The 25657-nt window shown below is 46.4% G+C and overlaps 3 non-coding genes across 3 annotated transcripts; all 3 read right to left on the bottom strand.

Annotated features, from left to right (window-relative positions):
- Positions 1 to 2572: 2572 nt before the first annotated feature.
- On the bottom strand, positions 2573 to 2692 carry LOC148165824 (5S ribosomal RNA). The gene has a single exon (XR_015771147.1). It is a non-coding gene; the product is annotated as a 5S ribosomal RNA (ribosomal RNA).
- A 6466-nt stretch (positions 2693 to 9158) lies between these two features.
- LOC148165823 (5S ribosomal RNA) lies at positions 9159 to 9278 on the bottom strand. Its single transcript, XR_015771146.1, has one exon. It is a non-coding gene; the product is annotated as a 5S ribosomal RNA (ribosomal RNA).
- Positions 9279 to 15743: 6465 nt separating this feature from the next.
- On the bottom strand, positions 15744 to 15863 carry LOC148165822 (5S ribosomal RNA). Its single transcript, XR_015771144.1, has one exon. It is a non-coding gene; the product is annotated as a 5S ribosomal RNA (ribosomal RNA).
- Between the last annotated feature and the right edge of the window lie 9794 nt (positions 15864 to 25657).

Below are 25657 nucleotides of genomic sequence, written 5' to 3'. Positions count from 1 at the left end.
AATGAGGGAGATTGGACGCGTATTCGAATAGTTCCGTTGGAAGTTTTTGCCTGACGGGCTGATAGAGGGAGAAGAAAGTAATGATTTTATTGTTAATTACTACGTCGGCTGCGGCAAGTTCGAGAGAAGTTAGGTTGGGAGGCAAATTATGTTGAGTTGACTGAAAGTCGGTAGAAACTAAAAGCGCGGTTCCGTGAGCGATGTTTGAGGGCGTGTTGTGATAGCAAGAAAAATGTTTGACTTTAATCGCGAGATTTGAGCGCGTTTCGGTAATTGATAAAATTTTGATCGCGTCGGTTTCGATGAAGTTACGGAGAGCATGCAATTTCCGTTTGATTCCTGCAATGTTGACCGTGGCGATATTCACACGAGGGGACAGGAGGCCCCCGCCGGGAGCGGCGGGGGCGGCCACCGTGGTAGCCATGGGGAAAGAGAGTTGGACGAGTTAGGGCTGTCGAATCTACTCGAAAGTGAAGTAGATTCTCTGGCCCGCGTGATTGATGCGGGTCTTTGTCTTAAGGACGGATTTGGAGGCGCTCTCGACGAGCTCGCTGTCCTTTGCACGCTGGTGAGGGAAGAGGTCGTACAAAAGTTTTGTGACGAAAGTGATTGTCTGACGAACAGACACGGGTTGGGGATCGGGGTCTGCAAATTCGGGAGAGGGCTCCAGAATCAGAGTTGGGGCAATGGGGGTTTCGGACGTGACGACTGCGTCCTTGATTTTGGGGCACTGGCGGGACCAGGCCGGGTGGGTGCCGTTGCACAGAAGGCAAGTTACGTGGTTGGATTCGCATTTGAAGGCTGGGTGGTTCTCTGTGCATTTGGGGCACGCGATTTTGTTGGGGCATTCAGTGGCAGGGTGCCCAAGTTGGAAACACTTGGAGCACTGAAGGGGGGCGGGTTTGGCGGGGGCTTTGGACGGCTCGCACTGATGGCGCTTGCCGAACATGATGACGCCTTCCTTGAGGAGGAAGTCGACGGTCTCTGTGCTGTCAGTGATGACACGCATCAGTTTGGTGAAATTGCCGGATTTCATTGAACGAATCCGCCAGACTCTGATGACTGGCAGATTGAGTGATTTGAGGGCGTTGAGTGCTTCGTCGTATTCGATGTCGTCGTCAACATCGCGAATTACGACAGAGAGGTGGGGTTTTGAAGTGGCAACGTTTGGTTTGGCAGTGACTTTTTTGTGGGTTTCCACAATTGAGATGGATTGGTTTAGCGTGGCAACTTGGAGTTTTTTCTGGAAGTCGCTTGGGAGAGGGTTTAGAGTGACAAGAAGAGCAGTCTTGTTCCAGTTGACAACAAGCTGCTTGATGTTCTTGACCAGAAGAGTGGTCGTTAAAAGGCAGTAAAACTTTTTTTGTGCAGCCCAGTCTGCAGGAATGTTTCTGATGGTGTACTTATGGTACACCGCATTAGGGGTATTTTTGTTGGAGATTGAAGAGACAGAGTTTCCTCTGGCGCGAGGAGGCGAGAGGGCGTGTTGCGACGAAGTCGCAGAAAGAATGGGTGTTAGTGCCCTTTCGGGCGAGGAAGGGCGCGTGATTAACTCACCTTGTGATGTCGACTGGCGGACGAAGTTGGAGAAGAGGTCCATGTCACTGGCACTTGATGCACTGGCACTTGCACCACTGACACTTGAACTCACACTTTTTGCTTTTGCACTCTTGGGAGCACTTGCGGGTGGCTTTTGAGGCCGGGGGCGAAGATCTCTGCTCGTCATCGGCGGAGCACGATGTGGACAAGTCAGAGTTTACTTCAGGAATGCCGAACGCGGCGAAGGCTAGAAATTTATATGGTCGGTACAGCGCCATCTCGTTAGGGCAATGGTCGAACGACGAACTAAGGCGGAGCGCCTGTTTGTCGCTCGCTCGTTATAAATAGAGGGATTTTAGGTGTGCGGCGTTTTAGATCGAGTATACTCGTCGTAACGTGCACGTCGTGTCTGTCTCGTTTTCTGTTTTTAAACGTTTTTTTAACTCGACGACTAGAAGAGAATGCCACCCAAGACCAGCGGTAAGGCGGCCAAGAAGGCCGGAAAAGCTCAAAAGAACATCTCGAAGAGCGACAAGAAAAAGAAGCGCAGGAGGAAGGAGAGTTACGCCATCTACATTTACAAGGTGTTGAAGCAGGTCCATCCCGATACCGGTATCTCCAGCAAGGCTATGTCTATCATGAACAGTTTCGTGAACGACATCTTCGAACGTATAGCTGCTGAAGCCAGTCGCCTCGCTCATTACAACAAACGTTCGACCATAACCAGCAGGGAGATCCAGACGGCGGTGCGTCTTCTTTTGCCCGGTGAATTGGCGAAGCACGCCGTTTCTGAAGGAACCAAGGCCGTCACCAAATACACCAGTTCAAAATAAATCCTCCTCGAGCAGCTTGGAAGTTGGTTGGAAAAAAAAGAAAAAAAATCGGTTCTTTTCAGAACCACAAATTCAACTCGAACGAATTAAAAATTTTCGTCTTCATACTATATAAGTTCCTGAGAGAAAATATAAATAGTGAAAAATATATTTAAAAAAAGTTTGACATCAGAAATGTTAATAAAAAAAGAAAAGAGTAGAGACAACGGCACGCGGTGTTCCCAAGCGGTCACCCATCCAAGTACTGACCGCGCCCGACGTTGCTTGACTTCGGTGATCGGACGAGAACCGGTAGTTTTCAACGTGGTATGGTCGTTGCCTGGTAAAATTTTCCAAGATGGTACGTTGACGATTTTTTGTGATTGTTCGATCGTTTGGATGTGACATTTTTCGATGGTACACATGTCAGAAAATGTACAAGATTTAAAAGAAGAAAAAAAAAAAATTTTTTTTTGCGAGTCGTTTTTTAGTTTTTTTTTTGCGACAAAATGACGAAAAAAAAAAACTCGTATGAGGCGTTAAATTAAATTGTTCGTTTGACGATCTCAACGAGTCACTTGCGATTAACGTAATTTAAAATTTGAGAACTTACTTACTCACTTGCTTGCTTAGATGGAAATAGCACCCACTTGAAGTAAACGCCGACACGGACCGGAGATGAATAAACTCCGAACGGACGGGGTTAATTCATGAACTGACCGTAGTACGGTCGAAGGTTCGCCGCCGCCGCTACCTGCTTTCTTTCTTAGAACTGATAACAGAGTTGGTTTCTTTGTCTGTTCATTCATCGAAATTCCCACCACTCTGGCCGGGCCGGGCGGGGTGGGTGTGTGTTGTTTCATGATTTGTTCTCTTCTCGATTTATTCTTTTTCCGACGTCGTTCGATTCATAGAGATGTTTTCGTCGAAAGTGTGGTCGCGTTTACATTGCATTAAAATTTAATTTGTTCCAGTGCGACGATGAAACAAGAAAAAAGTTTCAAGTAAGTACGCACGCACGCACACCTACATATTTCATTTTTTAAATCTTTCGACGTTCGTAGTTTCTGCTCGAAATGTCGACTAATAGTAGGGAATGTTTTGTTGATTTGTTTGTTTTTCGTTTTTGAGAAGAACAAATGAAAATTTCGTTGGATTTCTGTCGACCGACGACCGACTGAAAATCCGCCGACATCGACGTAGTTTTATTTAGAGTGTCTGAAAAATGCAAACAATGCAAGATTTCCGTATTTTTGTTGGTTTGTGGTGTTTGGGGAGTTTTTTTTATGATTATAAAATGGTTTCGTCGAGAAAAATTGCTTCTTTCGCAATGAATTGGCAAGAAAAATTAAAAAACTCGTCCGTTCCCGTCGCTGGATGTTCGACGGTGGTCCGTCTGATTTTCCCTTTATTTTCGTAAAATTGACGAGAATTTCGCCGTCAAAACTGTTTTCGGTGATGTTTCGATGATGGGATTTCGTCGTGTGAGGTAATTTTTGAGGAAAAAATGTCGATTTTGCGAAAAAAGTCGTTCGAAAAGTCCGTTCGTCGTACAAATTCGTTTCTCATGGTCGAGTCCGAAATTGACATCGTTTTTTTTCCGACCTGTTCGTCAAGATCGTTTTCAAAAATCAACTCCTACGAAAGGCGAAGGTTTTATCTTCGTTCTTGAAAAAATTCGACCTTCTCGGACGTCATCTTCGACCGTTTGTGAATTTTTTTCCTACACTCTGCAGGTTCGTCGGTCGTCGCTCCGATCCGTGCTGCGTCTCTTTGCGAGGCGATTTTCGAAAAGATCGCACGTACTTTTCGACCGATTCGTTCGTGAAACTTGTAGAGGATGCTTCCAAGTTTGTCTGGTCGAAAGCGGAACTTTCCTGTTATTCGTGGAAAACGCGTAACGTCGGCGTCGAACTTGGATGTCATCTCCTTGTTTCGGAGGGTCTTTGTTCGAGTCGACGTTCGATCGGTCCTTGTTCGCTTTTGGAGGTCGGCTGGTCGTCCGGGAAAACTTGAGGTTATTCAGGAGGCCATCGCCGACCGAATCGCTCATGTTCCCGCACCCGGAGGCGGTGATCTTCGCGTAAAGAGAACGATGCCATCACGCGAAAGCTGTATTCGAGGCCCACTGAATTTTCTAACTCGACGAGAAGGCTCTCGTTTAGTCCGCGGTCCGCGCGTTTTCGAACGCGCCAACACTTTGACTTTGGCGCCCAATTCGTTCTGTAAAGTTCATTCGTTCTTTCACCGAAGAATAAGCCTACCTATAATAAAAAGAAAAAAACGCGCGCGCGATAGACGAAAATATGGCCGACGTAGAAAATCAAGCAGCTTCGACGGTCGCCGGTGCCACTTCCGGCTCCTCACCGGTGAAGAAGGAGAAGAAGCCCAAAAATCCGAGAAGCAAACCTTCTCATCCGCCCACTTCGGAGATGGTCACCAACGCCATCAAAGGCTTGAAGGAACGCGGCGGTTCTTCGTTGCAGGCGATCAAGAAATATGTCGCGGCCAACTACAAAGTCGACGCGGAAAAATTTGCGCCTTTCATCAAGAAGTACCTTAAGGGCGCCGTCGCATCCGGTTCGTTGGTCCAAACCAAAGGAAAAGGAGCTTCCGGTTCGTTCAAGTTGGCTTCTGCCGTCACCGGTGCAGCTAAGGCTCCGTCCGCCACGAAAAAGAGATCTGCCGCTGCGACCGCGTCGTCATCGGCGAAATCCAAGAAGACGGGCGTTGCTAAACGTTCCGTCGCGTCAGCGCCGACGTCCGCCGAAAAAGGATCCGCCTCAAAAGCCGGTAAGAAGGCCGCCCCCGCCGCTTCGGCCAAGTCTAAGAAAACTGCCGCCGAAAAGAAGAGCGTCGCCGTATCGAAGGCTAGAAAGGCTGCGTCCGCTCCCGAAAAGAAAGCCAGCGCCGCCTCCAGATCGCCCGTCAAACCCAAGACGCCATCGAAAGCGAAGAAATCCAACAAGGCCGGTCCAACCAAGAAACCGAAAGCGCCGAAACCGAAAACGGCCAAAGCCGTCACCGTCAAAGCGAAAAAAACCGCTTCACCCAAGAGAAAGAAGTGAAAAGTCGACGACGATGATTTAATTTTTTCAACGACGACGACGTCCTGGTGGTTTCGGGAACGTGCTCCGATCGTATATATCGACGTAGGGGCACCATCGATACAAATAAATGGCCCTTTTCAGGGCCACAATTATTTTCAAGAAACGAACGAAAGATTCGCTTGGACAATGCACATTCTGTTGAGGAGATACATACTTTCATTTGATTTTCTTGTCTATTCATTTGACTGTCGAAACAGTGTTATTACAAAGAATGATAAACTTTATTATATAATAATGTTTCAAATAGTCTCAGTTAAAAGAAAATTTAATGTGAAAGAAAAAAGCAAAAGTTTATCGTTTTATGTAAGTACGAATTTTGTGAATAAATCACATAACCTAACTTTTTTTTTTTTTTTTTTTTTTTTTCAATCTCAAAAAGTTGCATGCGCGAACGATAAATTTTCAATTCGTTGGAAAATAATTGTGGTTCTGAAAAGAACCGATTTTTTTTTTCTTCTTTTAACACCTTCGAAGATGAAGAATTTGTTAATTCTAGATGGTCGGATCGGATGGATGGATGGATGGATGGAGGAAATTTAAGCCCTCTCGCCACGAATGCGTCTCGCCAATTGGATGTCTTTCGGCATGATGGTGACACGTTTGGCGTGGATGGCGCACAAGTTGGTGTCTTCGAAGAGGCCGACGAGATAAGCCTCGCTGGCTTCTTGAAGTGCCATCACGGCCGAACTTTGGAAACGGAGATCGGTCTTGAAATCTTGGGCGATCTCTCGGACGAGACGTTGGAAAGGCAGCTTGCGGATCAAAAGTTCAGTGCTCTTTTGATAACGACGAATCTCACGAAGGGCGACCGTACCGGGCCTGTAACGGTGAGGTTTCTTGACACCTCCGGTGGCGGGAGCGCTTTTTCTGGCCGCCTTCGTGGCCAACTGTTTTCTAGGTGCCTTGCCACCGGTAGATTTACGAGCCGTCTGTTTAGTTCTCGCCATCTCGGATATCGGATGAATCAAATGAAAAGAATTAACGTAGGTAGTGGCTTGCTTGCTTGCTTCGACCGAACGACCGACCGTACGTACGAACGTTCGAAAGTCAACTGAAAATTTTCGTCGCGCCAACGGCCGTTTTATAAACTCGATGAGTCATACGGCGACGCCATTGGTGGATTCGTTTTTAACGCGAGGTGGAGCTGCCGTAACTTATAAATAGTCCCGCGGAATGAAATTTTGACGTTAGTTCCATAACGAACTTGGTCGAAGCTACGTCGTTTTGTACGAAGAATTTCCTAATTTTATCAAGATGACCGGTCGTGGTAAAGGTGGCAAAGGATTGGGAAAAGGTGGCGCCAAACGTCATCGCAAAGTTCTACGCGATAACATCCAAGGTATAACGAAACCGGCGATCAGAAGATTGGCTCGTCGTGGTGGTGTGAAACGTATTTCCGGTCTCATCTACGAAGAAACCAGAGGTGTGTTGAAGGTCTTCCTCGAGAACGTCATCCGTGACGCCGTAACTTACACCGAACACGCAAAACGTAAGACCGTCACCGCCATGGACGTCGTCTACGCCCTGAAACGTCAAGGTCGTACCCTTTACGGTTTCGGCGGTTAATTTTATCATTTTATGACGTGTATCCGCATCCTCAGAGGAATAACAACAAACCCCCCGCAGGCAAGCAAACAAACAAACAAAAAAAAACGGTTCTTTTCAGAACCACAAAATAAATCAAACGAATTAAATATGTTGCTCAATTGTGTGTTTGTCTTCAAATCGAAATGAAAATCGTACGGAGTGAGTGATCATTTTAATTTGTGATCCAGGCGGCGACTTTGACAATTTTGACAGCAGTTTTAGGTTAGAATGACCATCGTTAAAAGAACGTTTTTGCCACGAAGAGTATATTTGAGGTTATGTCCAATATGGGGTAGAGTTACTCTCCTCAGACGTGACTTGAAACAAAATCTCATAGCAAATAAAACGATTGATTGTAGTATTACGGCTCACCGCTGACGACTGCTGCTGCAAGAAATTATCGAGACGGAGAGCACGTATAGGCGACCGGTGTGTGTGTGTATGTTCTTAACAGATTAATGTGCGAAATGTGAAGAAATTTACGACGAATCGGAATGTTTCTTGAATTAGATAATCAATAAATTATTATAGATAGAGTTGTCGAGTTCGTGCTTTAGTCGGGCATTGAATTTTTCTAAAAATTACGATGAAAAGTCGTAAAAATCATCTTTCTTGGTTGAATGTAATCGAAAATCTTCCGTTCAGTCTACGCTCGTATAATGAATTAATTGATCGGTTTAACTTTAAAATATCTAAAAGACTTTTTAACATGATTCTCATAGGTTGTTGTATTTTGGCGAAAAAATCAATTCGTTCGAGTTGAATTTTTGGCCCTGAGAAGGGCCGATGTGAAGATGGTTTTTATAAAAGTTTTTGTTTTTCGTTCGAGATGACGGCGGCGAAGAATTAAATTTAAGGCTTCTTTTCGGTCTTCTTGGGCAACAACACCGCCTGGATGTTGGGCAAGACACCGCCTTGGGCGATGGTAACGCCGGAAAGGAGCTTGTTTAACTCCTCGTCGTTCCTTATAGCCAATTGAAGATGTCTCGGAATGATACGGGTTTTCTTGTTATCTCTGGCGGCGTTTCCTGCCAATTCGAGAACTTCGGCGGCTAGATATTCCATTACGGCCGCCAAATAAACGGGAGCACCTGCACCCACTCTTTCGGCGTAGTTTCCTTTACGCAGAAGACGATGAATTCTGCCGACGGGAAACTGAAGTCCGGCACGACTGGAACGAGACTTCGCCTTTCCCTTCACTTTACCTCCTTTTCCTCTTCCGGACATGTTGTTATACGATATAAACAGCAAAACACCTACTGCGACTGACACGAAGCGCACTGACAAACGTACGGCTTGAAATAAATGCCGAACGCGGCGAAGGCTAGAAATTTATATGGTCGGTACAGCGCCATCTCGTTAGGGCAATGGTCGAACGACGAACTAAGGCGGAGCGCCTGTTTGTCGCTCGCTCGTTATAAATAGAGGGATTTTAGGTGTGCGGCGTTTTAGATCGAGTATACTCGTCGTAACGTGCACGTCGTGTCTGTCTCGTTTTCTGTTTTTAAACGTTTTTTTAACTCGACGACTAGAAGAGAATGCCACCCAAGACCAGCGGTAAGGCGGCCAAGAAGGCCGGAAAAGCTCAAAAGAACATCTCGAAGAGCGACAAGAAAAAGAAGCGCAGGAGGAAGGAGAGTTACGCCATCTACATTTACAAGGTGTTGAAGCAGGTCCATCCCGATACCGGTATCTCCAGCAAGGCTATGTCTATCATGAACAGTTTCGTGAACGACATCTTCGAACGTATAGCTGCTGAAGCCAGTCGCCTCGCTCATTACAACAAACGTTCGACCATAACCAGCAGGGAGATCCAGACGGCGGTGCGTCTTCTTTTGCCCGGTGAATTGGCGAAGCACGCCGTTTCTGAAGGAACCAAGGCCGTCACCAAATACACCAGTTCAAAATAAATCCTCCTCGAGCAGCTTGGAAGTTGGTTGGAAAAAAAAGAAAAAAAATCGGTTCTTTTCAGAACCACAAATTCAACTCGAACGAATTAAAAATTTTCGTCTTCATACTATATAAGTTCCTGAGAGAAAATATAAATAGTGAAAAATATATTTAAAAAAAGTTTGACATCAGAAATGTTAATAAAAAAAGAAAAGAGTAGAGACAACGGCACGCGGTGTTCCCAAGCGGTCACCCATCCAAGTACTGACCGCGCCCGACGTTGCTTGACTTCGGTGATCGGACGAGAACCGGTAGTTTTCAACGTGGTATGGTCGTTGCCTGGTAAAATTTTCCAAGATGGTACGTTGACGATTTTTTGTGATTGTTCGATCGTTTGGATGTGACATTTTTCGATGGTACACATGTCAGAAAATGTACAAGATTTAAAAGAAGAAAAAAAAAAAATTTTTTTTTGCGAGTCGTTTTTTAGTTTTTTTTTTGCGACAAAATGACGAAAAAAAAAAACTCGTATGAGGCGTTAAATTAAATTGTTCGTTTGACGATCTCAACGAGTCACTTGCGATTAACGTAATTTAAAATTTGAGAACTTACTTACTCACTTGCTTGCTTAGATGGAAATAGCACCCACTTGAAGTAAACGCCGACACGGACCGGAGATGAATAAACTCCGAACGGACGGGGTTAATTCATGAACTGACCGTAGTACGGTCGAAGGTTCGCCGCCGCCGCTACCTGCTTTCTTTCTTAGAACTGATAACAGAGTTGGTTTCTTTGTCTGTTCATTCATCGAAATTCCCACCACTCTGGCCGGGCCGGGCGGGGTGGGTGTGTGTTGTTTCATGATTTGTTCTCTTCTCGATTTATTCTTTTTCCGACGTCGTTCGATTCATAGAGATGTTTTCGTCGAAAGTGTGGTCGCGTTTACATTGCATTAAAATTTAATTTGTTCCAGTGCGACGATGAAACAAGAAAAAAGTTTCAAGTAAGTACGCACGCACGCACACCTACATATTTCATTTTTTAAATCTTTCGACGTTCGTAGTTTCTGCTCGAAATGTCGACTAATAGTAGGGAATGTTTTGTTGATTTGTTTGTTTTTCGTTTTTGAGAAGAACAAATGAAAATTTCGTTGGATTTCTGTCGACCGACGACCGACTGAAAATCCGCCGACATCGACGTAGTTTTATTTAGAGTGTCTGAAAAATGCAAACAATGCAAGATTTCCGTATTTTTGTTGGTTTGTGGTGTTTGGGGAGTTTTTTTTATGATTATAAAATGGTTTCGTCGAGAAAAATTGCTTCTTTCGCAATGAATTGGCAAGAAAAATTAAAAAACTCGTCCGTTCCCGTCGCTGGATGTTCGACGGTGGTCCGTCTGATTTTCCCTTTATTTTCGTAAAATTGACGAGAATTTCGCCGTCAAAACTGTTTTCGGTGATGTTTCGATGATGGGATTTCGTCGTGTGAGGTAATTTTTGAGGAAAAAATGTCGATTTTGCGAAAAAAGTCGTTCGAAAAGTCCGTTCGTCGTACAAATTCGTTTCTCATGGTCGAGTCCGAAATTGACATCGTTTTTTTTTCCGACCTGTTCGTCAAGATCGTTTTCAAAAATCAACTCCTACGAAAGGCGAAGGTTTTATCTTCGTTCTTGAAAAAATTCGACCTTCTCGGACGTCATCTTCGACCGTTTGTGAATTTTTTTCCTACACTCTGCAGGTTCGTCGGTCGTCGCTCCGATCCGTGCTGCGTCTCTTTGCGAGGCGATTTTCGAAAAGATCGCACGTACTTTTCGACCGATTCGTTCGTGAAACTTGTAGAGGATGCTTCCAAGTTTGTCTGGTCGAAAGCGGAACTTTCCTGTTATTCGTGGAAAACGCGTAACGTCGGCGTCGAACTTGGATGTCATCTCCTTGTTTCGGAGGGTCTTTGTTCGAGTCGACGTTCGATCGGTCCTTGTTCGCTTTTGGAGGTCGGCTGGTCGTCCGGGAAAACTTGAGGTTATTCAGGAGGCCATCGCCGACCGAATCGCTCATGTTCCCGCACCCGGAGGCGGTGATCTTCGCGTAAAGAGAACGATGCCATCACGCGAAAGCTGTATTCGAGGCCCACTGAATTTTCTAACTCGACGAGAAGGCTCTCGTTTAGTCCGCGGTCCGCGCGTTTTCGAACGCGCCAACACTTTGACTTTGGCGCCCAATTCGTTCTGTAAAGTTCATTCGTTCTTTCACCGAAGAATAAGCCTACCTATAATAAAAAGAAAAAAACGCGCGCGCGATAGACGAAAATATGGCCGACGTAGAAAATCAAGCAGCTTCGACGGTCGCCGGTGCCACTTCCGGCTCCTCACCGGTGAAGAAGGAGAAGAAGCCCAAAAATCCGAGAAGCAAACCTTCTCATCCGCCCACTTCGGAGATGGTCACCAACGCCATCAAAGGCTTGAAGGAACGCGGCGGTTCTTCGTTGCAGGCGATCAAGAAATATGTCGCGGCCAACTACAAAGTCGACGCGGAAAAATTTGCGCCTTTCATCAAGAAGTACCTTAAGGGCGCCGTCGCATCCGGTTCGTTGGTCCAAACCAAAGGAAAAGGAGCTTCCGGTTCGTTCAAGTTGGCTTCTGCCGTCACCGGTGCAGCTAAGGCTCCGTCCGCCACGAAAAAGAGATCTGCCGCTGCGACCGCGTCGTCATCGGCGAAATCCAAGAAGACGGGCGTTGCTAAACGTTCCGTCGCGTCAGCGCCGACGTCCGCCGAAAAAGGATCCGCCTCAAAAGCCGGTAAGAAGGCCGCCCCCGCCGCTTCGGCCAAGTCTAAGAAAACTGCCGCCGAAAAGAAGAGCGTCGCCGTATCGAAGGCTAGAAAGGCTGCGTCCGCTCCCGAAAAGAAAGCCAGCGCCGCCTCCAGATCGCCCGTCAAACCCAAGACGCCATCGAAAGCGAAGAAATCCAACAAGGCCGGTCCAACCAAGAAACCGAAAGCGCCGAAACCGAAAACGGCCAAAGCCGTCACCGCCAAAGCGAAAAAAAACCGCTTCACCCAAGAGAAAGAAGTGAAAAGTCGACGACGATGATTTAATTTTTTCAACGACGACGACGTCCTGGTGGTTTCGGGAACGTGCTCCGATCGTATATATCGACGTAGGGGCACCATCGATACAAATAAATGGCCCTTTTCAGGGCCACAATTATTTTCAAGAAACGAACGAAAGATTCGCTTGGACAATGCACATTCTGTTGAGGAGATACATACTTTCATTTGATTTTCTTGTCTATTCATTTGACTGTCGAAACAGTGTTATTACAAAGAATGATAAACTTTATTATATAATAATGTTTCAAATAGTCTCAGTTAAAAGAAAATTTAATGTGAAAGAAAAAAGCAAAAGTTTATCGTTTTATGTAAGTACGAATTTTGTGAATAAATCACATAACCTAACTTTTTTTTTTTTTTTTTTTTTTTTCAATCTCAAAAAGTTGCATGCGCGAACGATAAATTTTCAATTCGTTGGAAAATAATTGTGGTTCTGAAAAGAACCGATTTTTTTTTTCTTCTTTTAACACCTTCGAAGATGAAGAATTTGTTAATTCTAGATGGTCGGATCGGATGGATGGATGGATGGATGGAGGAAATTTAAGCCCTCTCGCCACGAATGCGTCTCGCCAATTGGATGTCTTTCGGCATGATGGTGACACGTTTGGCGTGGATGGCGCACAAGTTGGTGTCTTCGAAGAGGCCGACGAGATAAGCCTCGCTGGCTTCTTGAAGTGCCATCACGGCCGAACTTTGGAAACGGAGATCGGTCTTGAAATCTTGGGCGATCTCTCGGACGAGACGTTGGAAAGGCAGCTTGCGGATCAAAAGTTCAGTGCTCTTTTGATAACGACGAATCTCACGAAGGGCGACCGTACCGGGCCTGTAACGGTGAGGTTTCTTGACACCTCCGGTGGCGGGAGCGCTTTTTCTGGCCGCCTTCGTGGCCAACTGTTTTCTAGGTGCCTTGCCACCGGTAGATTTACGAGCCGTCTGTTTAGTTCTCGCCATCTCGGATATCGGATGAATCAAATGAAAAGAATTAACGTAGGTAGTGGCTTGCTTGCTTGCTTCGACCGAACGACCGACCGTACGTACGAACGTTCGAAAGTCAACTGAAAATTTTCGTCGCGCCAACGGCCGTTTTATAAACTCGATGAGTCATACGGCGACGCCATTGGTGGATTCGTTTTTAACGCGAGGTGGAGCTGCCGTAACTTATAAATAGTCCCGCGGAATGAAATTTTGACGTTAGTTCCATAACGAACTTGGTCGAAGCTACGTCGTTTTGTACGAAGAATTTCCTAATTTTATCAAGATGACCGGTCGTGGTAAAGGTGGCAAAGGATTGGGAAAAGGTGGCGCCAAACGTCATCGCAAAGTTCTACGCGATAACATCCAAGGTATAACGAAACCGGCGATCAGAAGATTGGCTCGTCGTGGTGGTGTGAAACGTATTTCCGGTCTCATCTACGAAGAAACCAGAGGTGTGTTGAAGGTCTTCCTCGAGAACGTCATCCGTGACGCCGTAACTTACACCGAACACGCAAAACGTAAGACCGTCACCGCCATGGACGTCGTCTACGCCCTGAAACGTCAAGGTCGTACCCTTTACGGTTTCGGCGGTTAATTTTATCATTTTATGACGTGTATCCGCATCCTCAGAGGAATAACAACAAACCCCCCGCAGGCAAGCAAACAAACAAACAAAAAAAAAACGGTTCTTTTCAGAACCACAAAATAAATCAAACGAATTAAATATGTTGCTCAATTGTGTGTTTGTCTTCAAATCGAAATGAAAATCGTACGGAGTGAGTGATCATTTTAATTTGTGATCCAGGCGGCGACTTTGACAATTTTGACAGCAGTTTTAGGTTAGAATGACCATCGTTAAAAGAACGTTTTTGCCACGAAGAGTATATTTGAGGTTATGTCCAATATGGGGTAGAGTTACTCTCCTCAGACGTGACTTGAAACAAAATCTCATAGCAAATAAAACGATTGATTGTAGTATTACGGCTCACCGCTGACGACTGCTGCTGCAAGAAATTATCGAGACGGAGAGCACGTATAGGCGACCGGTGTGTGTGTGTATGTTCTTAACAGATTAATGTGCGAAATGTGAAGAAATTTACGACGAATCGGAATGTTTCTTGAATTAGATAATCAATAAATTATTATAGATAGAGTTGTCGAGTTCGTGCTTTAGTCGGGCATTGAATTTTTCTAAAAATTACGATGAAAAGTCGTAAAAATCATCTTTCTTGGTTGAATGTAATCGAAAATCTTCCGTTCAGTCTACGCTCGTATAATGAATTAATTGATCGGTTTAACTTTAAAATATCTAAAAGACTTTTTAACATGATTCTCATAGGTTGTTGTATTTTGGCGAAAAAATCAATTCGTTCGAGTTGAATTTTTGGCCCTGAGAAGGGCCGATGTGAAGATGGTTTTTATAAAAGTTTTTGTTTTTCGTTCGAGATGACGGCGGCGAAGAATTAAATTTAAGGCTTCTTTTCGGTCTTCTTGGGCAACAACACCGCCTGGATGTTGGGCAAGACACCGCCTTGGGCGATGGTAACGCCGGAAAGGAGCTTGTTTAACTCCTCGTCGTTCCTTATAGCCAATTGAAGATGTCTCGGAATGATACGGGTTTTCTTGTTATCTCTGGCGGCGTTTCCTGCCAATTCGAGAACTTCGGCGGCTAGATATTCCATTACGGCCGCCAAATAAACGGGAGCACCTGCACCCACTCTTTCGGCGTAGTTTCCTTTACGCAGAAGACGATGAATTCTGCCGACGGGAAACTGAAGTCCGGCACGACTGGAACGAGACTTCGATCCCTTCACTTTACCTCCTTTTCCTCTTCCGGACATGTTGTTATACGATATAAACAGCAAAACACCTACTGCGACTGACACGAAGCGCACTGACAAACGTACGGCTTGAAATAAATGCCGAACGCGGCGAAGGCTAGAAATTTATATGGTCGGTACAGCGCCATCTCGTTAGGGCAATGGTCGAACGACGAACTAAGGCGGAGCGCCTGTTTGTCGCTCGCTCGTTATAAATAGAGGGATTTTAGGTGTGCGGCGTTTTAGATCGAGTATACTCGTCGTAACGTGCACGTCGTGTCTGTCTCGTTTTCTGTTTTTAAACGTTTTTTTAACTCGACGACTAGAAGAGAATGCCACCCAAGACCAGCGGTAAGGCGGCCAAGAAGGCCGGAAAAGCTCAAAAGAACATCTCGAAGAGCGACAAGAAAAAGAAGCGCAGGAGGAAGGAGAGTTACGCCATCTACATTTACAAGGTGTTGAAGCAGGTCCATCCCGATACCGGTATCTCCAGCAAGGCTATGTCTATCATGAACAGTTTCGTGAACGACATCTTCGAACGTATAGCTGCTGAAGCCAGTCGCCTCGCTCATTACAACAAACGTTCGACCATAACCAGCAGGGAGATCCAGACGGCGGTGCGTCTTCTTTTGCCCGGTGAATTGGCGAAGCACGCCGTTTCTGAAGGAACCAAGGCCGTCACCAAATACACCAGTTCAAAATAAATCCTCCTCGAGCAGCTTGGAAGTTGGTTGGAAAAAAAAGAAAAAAAATCGGTTCTTTTCAGAACCACAAATTCAACTCGAACGAATTAAAAATTTTCGTCTTCATACTATATAAGTTCCTGAGAGAAAATATAAATAGTGAAAAATATATTTAAAAAAAGTTTGACATCAGAAATGTTAATAAAAAAAGAAAAGAGTAGAGACAACGGCACGCGGTGTTCCCAAGCGGTCACCCATCCAAGTACTGACCGCGCCCGACGTTGCTTGACTTCGGTGATCGGACGAGAACCGGTAGTTTTCAACGTGGTATGGTCGTTGCCTGGTAAAATTTTCCAAGATGGTACGTTGACGATTTTTTGTGATTGTTCGATCGTTTGGATGTGACATTTTTCGATGGTACACATGTCAGAAAATGTACAAGATTTAAAAGAAGAAAAAAAAAAAATTTTTTTTTGCGAGTCGTTTTTTAGTTTTTTTTTTGCGACAAAATGACGAAAAAAAAAAACTCGTATGAGGCGTTAAATTAAATTGTTCGTTTGACGATCTCAACGAGTCACTTGCGATTAACGTAATTTAAAATTTGAGAACTTACTTACTCACTTGCTTGCTTAGATGGAAATAGCACCCACTTGAAGTAAACGCCGACACGGACCGGAGATGAATAAACTCCGAACGGACGGGGTTAATTCATGAACTGACCGTAGTACGGTCGAAGGTTCGCCGCCGCCGCTACCTGCTTTCTTTCTTAGAACTGATAACAGAGTTGGTTTCTTTGTCTGTTCATTCATCGAAATTCCCACCACTCTGGCCGGGCCGGGCGGGGTGGGTGTGTGTTGTTTCATGATTTGTTCTCTTCTCGATTTATTCTTTTTCCGACGTCGTTCGATTCATAGAGATGTTTTCGTCGAAAGTGTGGTCGCGTTTACATTGCATTAAAATTTAATTTGTTCCAGTGCGACGATGAAACAAGAAAAAAGTTTCAAGTAAGTACGCACGCACGCACACCTACATATTTCATTTTTTAAATCTTTCGACGTTCGTAGTTTCTGCTCGAAATGTCGACTAATAGTAGGGAATGTTTTGTTGATTTGTTTGTTTTTCGTTTTTGAGAAGAACAAATGAAAATTTCGTTGGATTTCTGTCGACCGACGACCGACTGAAAATCCGCCGACATCGACGTAGTTTTATTTAGAGTGTCTGAAAAATGCAAACAATGCAAGATTTCCGTATTTTTGTTGGTTTGTGGTGTTTGGGGAGTTTTTTTTATGATTATAAAATGGTTTCGTCGAGAAAAATTGCTTCTTTCGCAATGAATTGGCAAGAAAAATTAAAAAACTCGTCCGTTCCCGTCGCTGGATGTTCGACGGTGGTCCGTCTGATTTTCCCTTTATTTTCGTAAAATTGACGAGAATTTCGCCGTCAAAACTGTTTTCGGTGATGTTTCGATGATGGGATTTCGTCGTGTGAGGTAATTTTTGAGGAAAAAATGTCGATTTTGCGAAAAAAGTCGTTCGAAAAGTCCGTTCGTCGTACAAATTCGTTTCTCATGGTCGAGTCCGAAATTGACATCGTTTTTTTTCCGACCTGTTCGTCAAGATCGTTTTCAAAAATCAACTCCTACGAAAGGCGAAGGTTTTATCTTCGTTCTTGAAAAAATTCGACCTTCTCGGACGTCATCTTCGACCGTTTGTGAATTTTTTTCCTACACTCTGCAGGTTCGTCGGTCGTCGCTCCGATCCGTGCTGCGTCTCTTTGCGAGGCGATTTTCGAAAAGATCGCACGTACTTTTCGACCGATTCGTTCGTGAAACTTGTAGAGGATGCTTCCAAGTTTGTCTGGTCGAAAGCGGAACTTTCCTGTTATTCGTGGAAAACGCGTAACGTCGGCGTCGAACTTGGATGTCATCTCCTTGTTTCGGAGGGTCTTTGTTCGAGTCGACGTTCGATCGGTCCTTGTTCGCTTTTGGAGGTCGGCTGGTCGTCCGGGAAAACTTGAGGTTATTCAGGAGGCCATCGCCGACCGAATCGCTCATGTTCCCGCACCCGGAGGCGGTGATCTTCGCGTAAAGAGAACGATGCCATCACGCGAAAGCTGTATTCGAGTAGTAGTAAAGTGTAGTTTATTCAGCAGTTGTACAGTCATGTGATACAAATTGACAAAAGATGATAAAAAACAAGCTGCTGAAAGCGCCGCTTTAGGCTTGTGCCTCTTCAGCGCTGTGTACATGGTGATTGTGTTGGTACAAAAAGAAAAAAAATTAACAAGTTAATCGGAGTACGAAACAAAAAAAAAAAAAAAAAATTAATTGATTGATTGCGTGTAATTGGTGTCTTCGGTGACGTGTTAAAGAAGAAGGTGCATCCTGAAGCGTCCACGGCCGACTTATCGACGTGATTCCCGCATTTGCGCAGAGTACATAGGAAAACCGTGGAAAACCTATGTCGGAATCGTCTCGCGGATGCAGCGAAGAAAAGTGAAATGAGGAAACTGAGTGAAGAATGGCTGTTTGTGGGTTCCGAGATGCCAATGGTCGCGCTGTCCATTCTCCGCCACTTCCTGTTGCCAACCTTGGACGTCGAGACGACCTTGGGTGGCTTCGGGGATGGCGGCCGTTGTCCTGCGCGGCGTGGCTATCTCAACTGGAACAAGAAACAAACGGCAGAAAACAGAAAACAAGATTGTGTGTGTGTGTGTGTGTGTGTGGTTTTGTGTTTATGGAAACTGCAGAAAAAAGAAGAGAAAAGAGTATGAATTGGAGAAAGAAATAGGAAAGATGGGAAGTGCAGCTTCGAGGTTTTTGGTCGACTTGTTTTCCGTTGCGGCGATCGGGCGAGAAATTGAATTTGTGAGACGGGAGACTTGCGTCGTGGAACGGAGAGAGAGAGAGACTTGGCGCTGGATCGAGTGTTGGATTACACACGATCGGAATGCGGTTGTGGAATTGCGCTGGCGGAGCAGCGGTGAAGGTTCGTTGTCCGAGGTGGACAGGGCCGGCTTCGGTTTGCTTTCAGCTGTTGTTGTTTCGGGGCGGTGGAAAATTTGCCCCGAAAATTTGTGGAGGGCGTAACGAAAGTGGAGTTTCGTCAATGATGTTAGTTAAACCTGGAGAAGATTCGAAAAAGAGCGAATGTGCCTGAATGAGGGCGCTGGGAAGATGGATTTTCTTCTGCCTTGGTTTGACTGGAAATCTCCTCTGGTCGCGACCTGTGGGAGCAAATGGAGTGAGCCAGTGTTCAAAAATCGTGTTCTTCGCCAATGCGCTGTTGCTCCGAAGGGAGCGTTGCACATACGACGCCTGGAGTTTGATGAGACGTTCCAGGATTGGTTGGGTCCGTGTGATCTCGGGCAACTGGGCTGAAGGGTACCTAGGGCTTAGGCGGAAAATTTTTCTCAAGATTTTTCTTTCGCACGACGCGATGGACTCCAAACTGGATCGGTCAAGAGAGGCTAAAAGGGCTGATTTAAATTCGAAAAGAGGTCTGATGTACATCTTGTAAGTGTGGAGAAGGGTTGGGGGTGAACACCCCCTGAGTCCACCCCTTAACCTGGAAATTAAGCCAACTCTTTTTCTGACCTTGGAGATTGTGTTTTTGAGATCGGGAGAAGAAAGGGAGCCGTAACTGTGGAATTCCACACCCAAGTATCGAACACTGTCCTTTAGCGGAATTTCTTTGTTCCAGAGAGTGAGCTGGACGTTTCTTGGAAAGAATTTCTTCGCTCTCGTCTGCTTTCCATTTCTGAAAAGGACGGCTGATGACTTCTCTGGATTTGGTGAAATTCGCCATTTCGAGGCCCATTCCTGGATGGTGTCGAGGACGCTCTGGGCATCGTTTGCCGCTCTCAAAGAGGTGGTGTTTCCGGCCCAAAGTGCTGTGTCATCCGCGAATTGAAACGTTCTTATTGTTTCGTTGTTTACTGCCGGGAAATCGTGGCAGTAAATCAGGTAAAGAAGTGGCGAGATGACTGAACCTTGGGGAACTCCCGCTTCGATTTCGATCGGTTCCGAGAGTTCTTTTCCGACTTTGATTTTGACGGTCCTGTTCGTGAGGAATGAATCGATGAGGCCGGTGAATCTGTCCGAGAATTTCAGGGTCTTGAGTTTCTGAATTATCCCAGCGTGCCAAACTCGGTCAAATGCCTTCTCAATGTCTAAAAAGACACCAACAACACATTGTCCCGAGTTTAGGTACCTTGCGATGTCAGTCTGCAATGCTACGAGAGGATCGGTGGTGGATCGACTTGCCCGAAAACCAAATTGTGGGTCAGGCAGTATTCGATTCCGTTCACATCTGTCGCTGAGTCTTAGGGTAATAATTCTTTCGAATATTTTGCCTATCGAGCACAGGAGCGTGATGGGACGGTAAGAGTTGGGATCCTCTGTAGGCTTGCCAGGTTTCGAAATTGCTATGGCCAACCCGCTTTTCCAGTCCTTAGGAAAGTAGGAGGCGTCCAGACAATTGTTGAAAATCTGACATATTGCAGCAATGACTTCGTTGGGAATTTTCTTCAGAGTGAGGTTGTTCACTTGATCCGGACCTGGAGCTTTTCGCGTCTTGAGGGCTGAGATTGTCGCCTTGATTTGACCTGGAGTGACCGGATCAAGCAGTTCGTCTTCTTCCTGGGCGTCTTCGCGGTCTTGTTGCGAGAGAAAGATGGTGGAGCTGCGCAAGCGCTTCCTGAATTTTTCTCTGAAGGCTTCTGTTCTTTTGATGTGATTTTCATCGTGCCGTGGGTCTTCTGGAATTCGGAATGAATTCTTGAAGTGGTTGGCGAACGCTTCAGATTTTTCTTTGTCGGAAATCATGACGTCATTTCCGACCTTCAGGTGGTTGCGAGTTCTCGTTTTCTGGCCGGTCAAGACCTTGAACTTGTGCCAGAAACTGGCGCCGTTTCGGAAGTCGAGTTCTGAACACGCTTGAATCCATTGGTTTTCTCGGTGTTTGTTGATCATTAGCCGAATCTTGGCATTTAATCTGTTCCACTCGGTCTTGATGTTTGGATCTCGTGAAGCGACGAATTCTCTGTAGATTCTGCGCTTTTGTCGGATCAGTGAAACGATGTTGGGCGGGAGAGGCTTTTTCGTGGGATTAATTAATTTCTCGGGAGTCGAGTCGAGGACACATGATTGGATGTGTTGGGTGAGGTCAGCAACTTGTTTGTCGATGACGTCAGGATTGCGTGTTTCGAGAATTGACGGCAGCCGCTCGATGCAGGTGGCTGAAAACTGGTTCCAATTTGTTCGCTTGAAATCTCGAATTTTAACCAGCGATGGAATTGCGGTCACGGGCCTACCTAAATTAATTTCGACGATGATCGGAACGTGATCTGATGTTATTGTTGTGCCGATGGTCGCTTCCTCGCTGCACCTGTGTGAGAATGAGTCATGCACGAGAATGTGATCGATGTTTGATGCCCCATTGTTGCTTAGAAAAGTCGGTTGACAATTTCTGATGCGACAAATGGAGAGACTCTGCGTTGCGTTGAGGAGGATGCGGCCGTTGGAATTTGTGTAGGTGTCGCCGAAATCAGCATGACGCGCATTGAAGTCACCTAGAATTATCGAATTTTCGATCGAAGCGACAAAGGTTAAAAAGTTAAGACTCAAGCGGGAACCTGGAGGAACGTAAATGGAAAAAACGGTTAAAACGAAATCGTCGATGTTCACTTGGGCTGCAACGCATTCAAGATTCTGAAAATTAATTGGCAGAGCGAATTGTTTAAAACCGTAGACGTTCTTGACGAGGAGAGCCACTCCTCGATGATTGGGACCTGCAGGTGTCACTGACGGTCTGTGGATGGCGTTGAAACCTCTGAAATTCGGAAGACTTGGAGATTTTGTCTCGGTCAAAGCGAGAATGGAAATTTTGTCGGTGACAATGAAGTTTTCGACGGCTGCCTTTTTGCGGCGGATGCCGCAACAGTTAACGGTAGCGACCTTGACCTTTTCAGCCACACTTGTTCACTGAGACGTGGAGATTTGAACCGGAGAAGTTGAAGATTACTTCCCGGTTAAAGAAGAGTTTGGCGTGTCGCTTGATGTTTTCAGCGACCAGGACTCGACGCTCAGGGAATGAGTTCACCAGGGTGTAACTCAGCATCCTGACGAGGTTGTCGATGTGGGGGACTTCCTCGGGTTTTTTGGGAGGAGGAAGGGGGGTGTCCAGCGGGTTGATCCTCTGGACCGGGGCTCCGGGGACGACCGGAGTTTGCCTGGCGGGACACCGGAGTGAAAAGGCGAGATGTTGTCCGTTACAGTTTGCACAACGAGTTTCCTCGCTGGTGCAAGCTGAGAGACGGTGCGGACCTCCGCATTTGGGGCATTTCACCTGATTTTGTGGGCAGGTGTTTTGAGTGTGACCCACGCCTTGGCAGCGTGGGCACATTGCTGGAATTGGGGGGGGCACGTGGGAAGGTTCGCAACGGCGAACCTTGAAAAAGACCACCAACCCTTTTTTGAGGAGGGCGTCCAGAGAGGGTTGGTGACGAGTCACCAACCGAAAGAGACGTGTTGGGCGATTTGTCGCCCGGGACTTGATCCTCCAGGTCCTTTCGACCTGGAGCTCTGCCTCAGCGCAGGCCTCGAGAACGTCTCTCTCGTTGATGTCGAGGTCGACGTCGCGCATGACGCATGAGAAGGTCGGGTTGGTGGGTGGATTTCTTGGCCGGGCAGTTTTTTGTGCCTTTATGGCCGAAGAAATCCGACAGTCGGGGGTTCCAAACTGGTCCTGCAACATCTGAAGGTGTTGTTGTTGCGGAGCAATTGTTGTTGTGAAAGTGGCTTTTCCATCCCTGAAGACGTTTAGGGATGAAATTTTGATCGCCGACGCTTTGAGAGCGTTGGCCAGCGCCTTTGTCGAGCGGAAATTTGCCGGCAAGTTTTCGATGACAAACTTGTTTTGTGCGGCGGCTCGAGGTTGAGTTTGACGACCCGTCTGGGTGGTCTGGACTGGTGACGTCACTGCTGACGTCACTGGCGGGACTTGTTGCTGACGGCGGCTTCCTGACGAATTGAAAGCCGGTTTGTCGGCAACTTTTGTTTTTGATGAAGAAGTGGTGCTTCCGGAAGTGGAAGCGAAAAGTGGGGGAAGAAGAGAAGTCTGGGCTTGACTGGTGGAGGTTTGAGCTGCTTGTCTCAGGCTAATCAGTTGATTAACCTGCTCTCGAATCGAGAGTAGCTCCTCCAAGGAGGGGTCAATTGGGGGAAGAGGGGTAGCTGTTGGAGAAGGACTCACCAAATTCCTCTCCAGGGGCTGGGTGGTTGTGGGAGCTTCGCTCTGGGCTAGCACTGAGGCGTAGCTTCGAGTTTGGCTTCCCTGACTGGTCCTCTGGGTCCTGGGGGCCGGGGTGGGGGGCGTCCTCGAGGTGGACGGGATGGGGTCTTCGAATTGAAGATCGAGAAGGGAGAGCAGCTCCGACGGCTGCTGGGTTTTGGGTCGCTTCCCTGTCCTGGGGACGAAGAGCTCCTCCGACGAAGAAGAGATCGGAGAGCAACTCCGTGTCTTCTTCTTCTTGTTCTTTTTCTTCTTCTGGTTTTTCCCAGAAGAATGTTGTTGTTTTTGCGGGTTGCCTTTCAAGAACGACTCCCCCGCAATGGAAGCCGCTCTTGCCTTGGTGTTGCGCAATTCGCGCATCGCGTATTCTTCGCTCTCTCTGTGACGTCTGCACTGCTCGACGTCTGAACTCAGAATGCTGTATTCGAGGCCCACTGAATTTTCTAACTCGACGAGAAGGCTCTCGTTTAGTCCGCGGTCCGCGCGTTTTCGAACGCGCCAACACTTTGACTTTGGCGCCCAATTCGTTCTGTAAAGTTCATTCGTTCTTTCACCGAAGAATAAGCCTACCTATAATAAAAAGAAAAAAACGCGCGCGCGATAGACGAAAATATGGCCGACGTAGAAAATCAAGCAGCTTCGACGGTCGCCGGTGCCACTTCCGGCTCCTCACCGGTGAAGAAGGAGAAGAAGCCCAAAAATCCGAGAAGCAAACCTTCTCATCCGCCCACTTCGGAGATGGTCACCAACGCCATCAAAGGCTTGAAGGAACGCGGCGGTTCTTCGTTGCAGGCGATCAAGAAATATGTCGCGGCCAACTACAAAGTCGACGCGGAAAAATTTGCGCCTTTCATCAAGAAGTACCTTAAGGGCGCCGTCGCATCCGGTTCGTTGGTCCAAACCAAAGGAAAAGGAGCTTCCGGTTCGTTCAAGTTGGCTTCTGCCGTCACCGGTGCAGCTAAGGCTCCGTCCGCCACGAAAAAGAGATCTGCCGCTGCGACCGCGTCGTCATCGGCGAAATCCAAGAAGACGGGCGTTGCTAAACGTTCCGTCGCGTCAGCGCCGACGTCCGCCGAAAAAGGATCCGCCTCAAAAGCCGGTAAGAAGGCCGCCCCCGCCGCTTCGGCCAAGTCTAAGAAAACTGCCGCCGAAAAGAAGAGCGTCGCCGTATCGAAGGCTAGAAAGGCTGCGTCCGCTCCCGAAAAGAAAGCCAGCGCCGCCTCCAGATCGCCCGTCAAACCCAAGACGCCATCGAAAGCGAAGAAATCCAACAAGGCCGGTCCAACCAAGAAACCGAAAGCGCCGAAACCGAAAACGGCCAAAGCCGTCACCGCCAAAGCGAAAAAAACCGCTTCACCCAAGAGAAAGAAGTGAAAAGTCGACGACGATGATTTAATTTTTTCAACGACGACGACGTCCTGGTGGTTTCGGGAACGTGCTCCGATCGTATATATCGACGTAGGGGCACCATCGATACAAATAAATGGCCCTTTTCAGGGCCACAATTATTTTCAAGAAACGAACGAAAGATTCGCTTGGACAATGCACATTCTGTTGAGGAGATACATACTTTCATTTGATTTTCTTGTCTATTCATTTGACTGTCGAAACAGTGTTATTACAAAGAATGATAAACTTTATTATATAATAATGTTTCAAATAGTCTCAGTTAAAAGAAAATTTAATGTGAAAGAAAAAAGCAAAAGTTTATCGTTTTATGTAAGTACGAATTTTGTGAATAAATCACATAACCTAACTTTTTTTTTTTTTTTTTTTTTTTTCAATCTCAAAAAGTTGCATGCGCGAACGATAAATTTTCAATTCGTTGGAAAATAATTGTGGTTCTGAAAAGAACCGATTTTTTTTTTCTTCTTTTAACACCTTCGAAGATGAAGAATTTGTTAATTCTAGATGGTCGGATCGGATGGATGGATGGATGGATGGAGGAAATTTAAGCCCTCTCGCCACGAATGCGTCTCGCCAATTGGATGTCTTTCGGCATGATGGTGACACGTTTGGCGTGGATGGCGCACAAGTTGGTGTCTTCGAAGAGGCCGACGAGATAAGCCTCGCTGGCTTCTTGAAGTGCCATCACGGCCGAACTTTGGAAACGGAGATCGGTCTTGAAATCTTGGGCGATCTCTCGGACGAGACGTTGGAAAGGCAGCTTGCGGATCAAAAGTTCAGTGCTCTTTTGATAACGACGAATCTCACGAAGGGCGACCGTACCGGGCCTGTAACGGTGAGGTTTCTTGACACCTCCGGTGGCGGGAGCGCTTTTTCTGGCCGCCTTCGTGGCCAACTGTTTTCTAGGTGCCTTGCCACCGGTAGATTTACGAGCCGTCTGTTTAGTTCTCGCCATCTCGGATATCGGATGAATCAAATGAAAAGAATTAACGTAGGTAGTGGCTTGCTTGCTTGCTTCGACCGAACGACCGACCGTACGTACGAACGTTCGAAAGTCAACTGAAAATTTTCGTCGCGCCAACGGCCGTTTTATAAACTCGATGAGTCATACGGCGACGCCATTGGTGGATTCGTTTTTAACGCGAGGTGGAGCTGCCGTAACTTATAAATAGTCCCGCGGAATGAAATTTTGACGTTAGTTCCATAACGAACTTGGTCGAAGCTACGTCGTTTTGTACGAAGAATTTCCTAATTTTATCAAGATGACCGGTCGTGGTAAAGGTGGCAAAGGATTGGGAAAAGGTGGCGCCAAACGTCATCGCAAAGTTCTACGCGATAACATCCAAGGTATAACGAAACCGGCGATCAGAAGATTGGCTCGTCGTGGTGGTGTGAAACGTATTTCCGGTCTCATCTACGAAGAAACCAGAGGTGTG

This window comes from Gnatocerus cornutus, unplaced genomic scaffold (assembly GCF_029298725.1).
Source record: "Gnatocerus cornutus isolate USDA-ARS CGAHR unplaced genomic scaffold, icGnaCorn1.1 ctg00000181.1, whole genome shotgun sequence".
In the NCBI taxonomy this organism is placed as follows: Eukaryota; Metazoa; Arthropoda; class Insecta; order Coleoptera; family Tenebrionidae; genus Gnatocerus; species Gnatocerus cornutus.
Note: the sequence above shows the minus strand (reverse complement) of the source record. Positions and strands in the feature narration are given on the sequence as shown.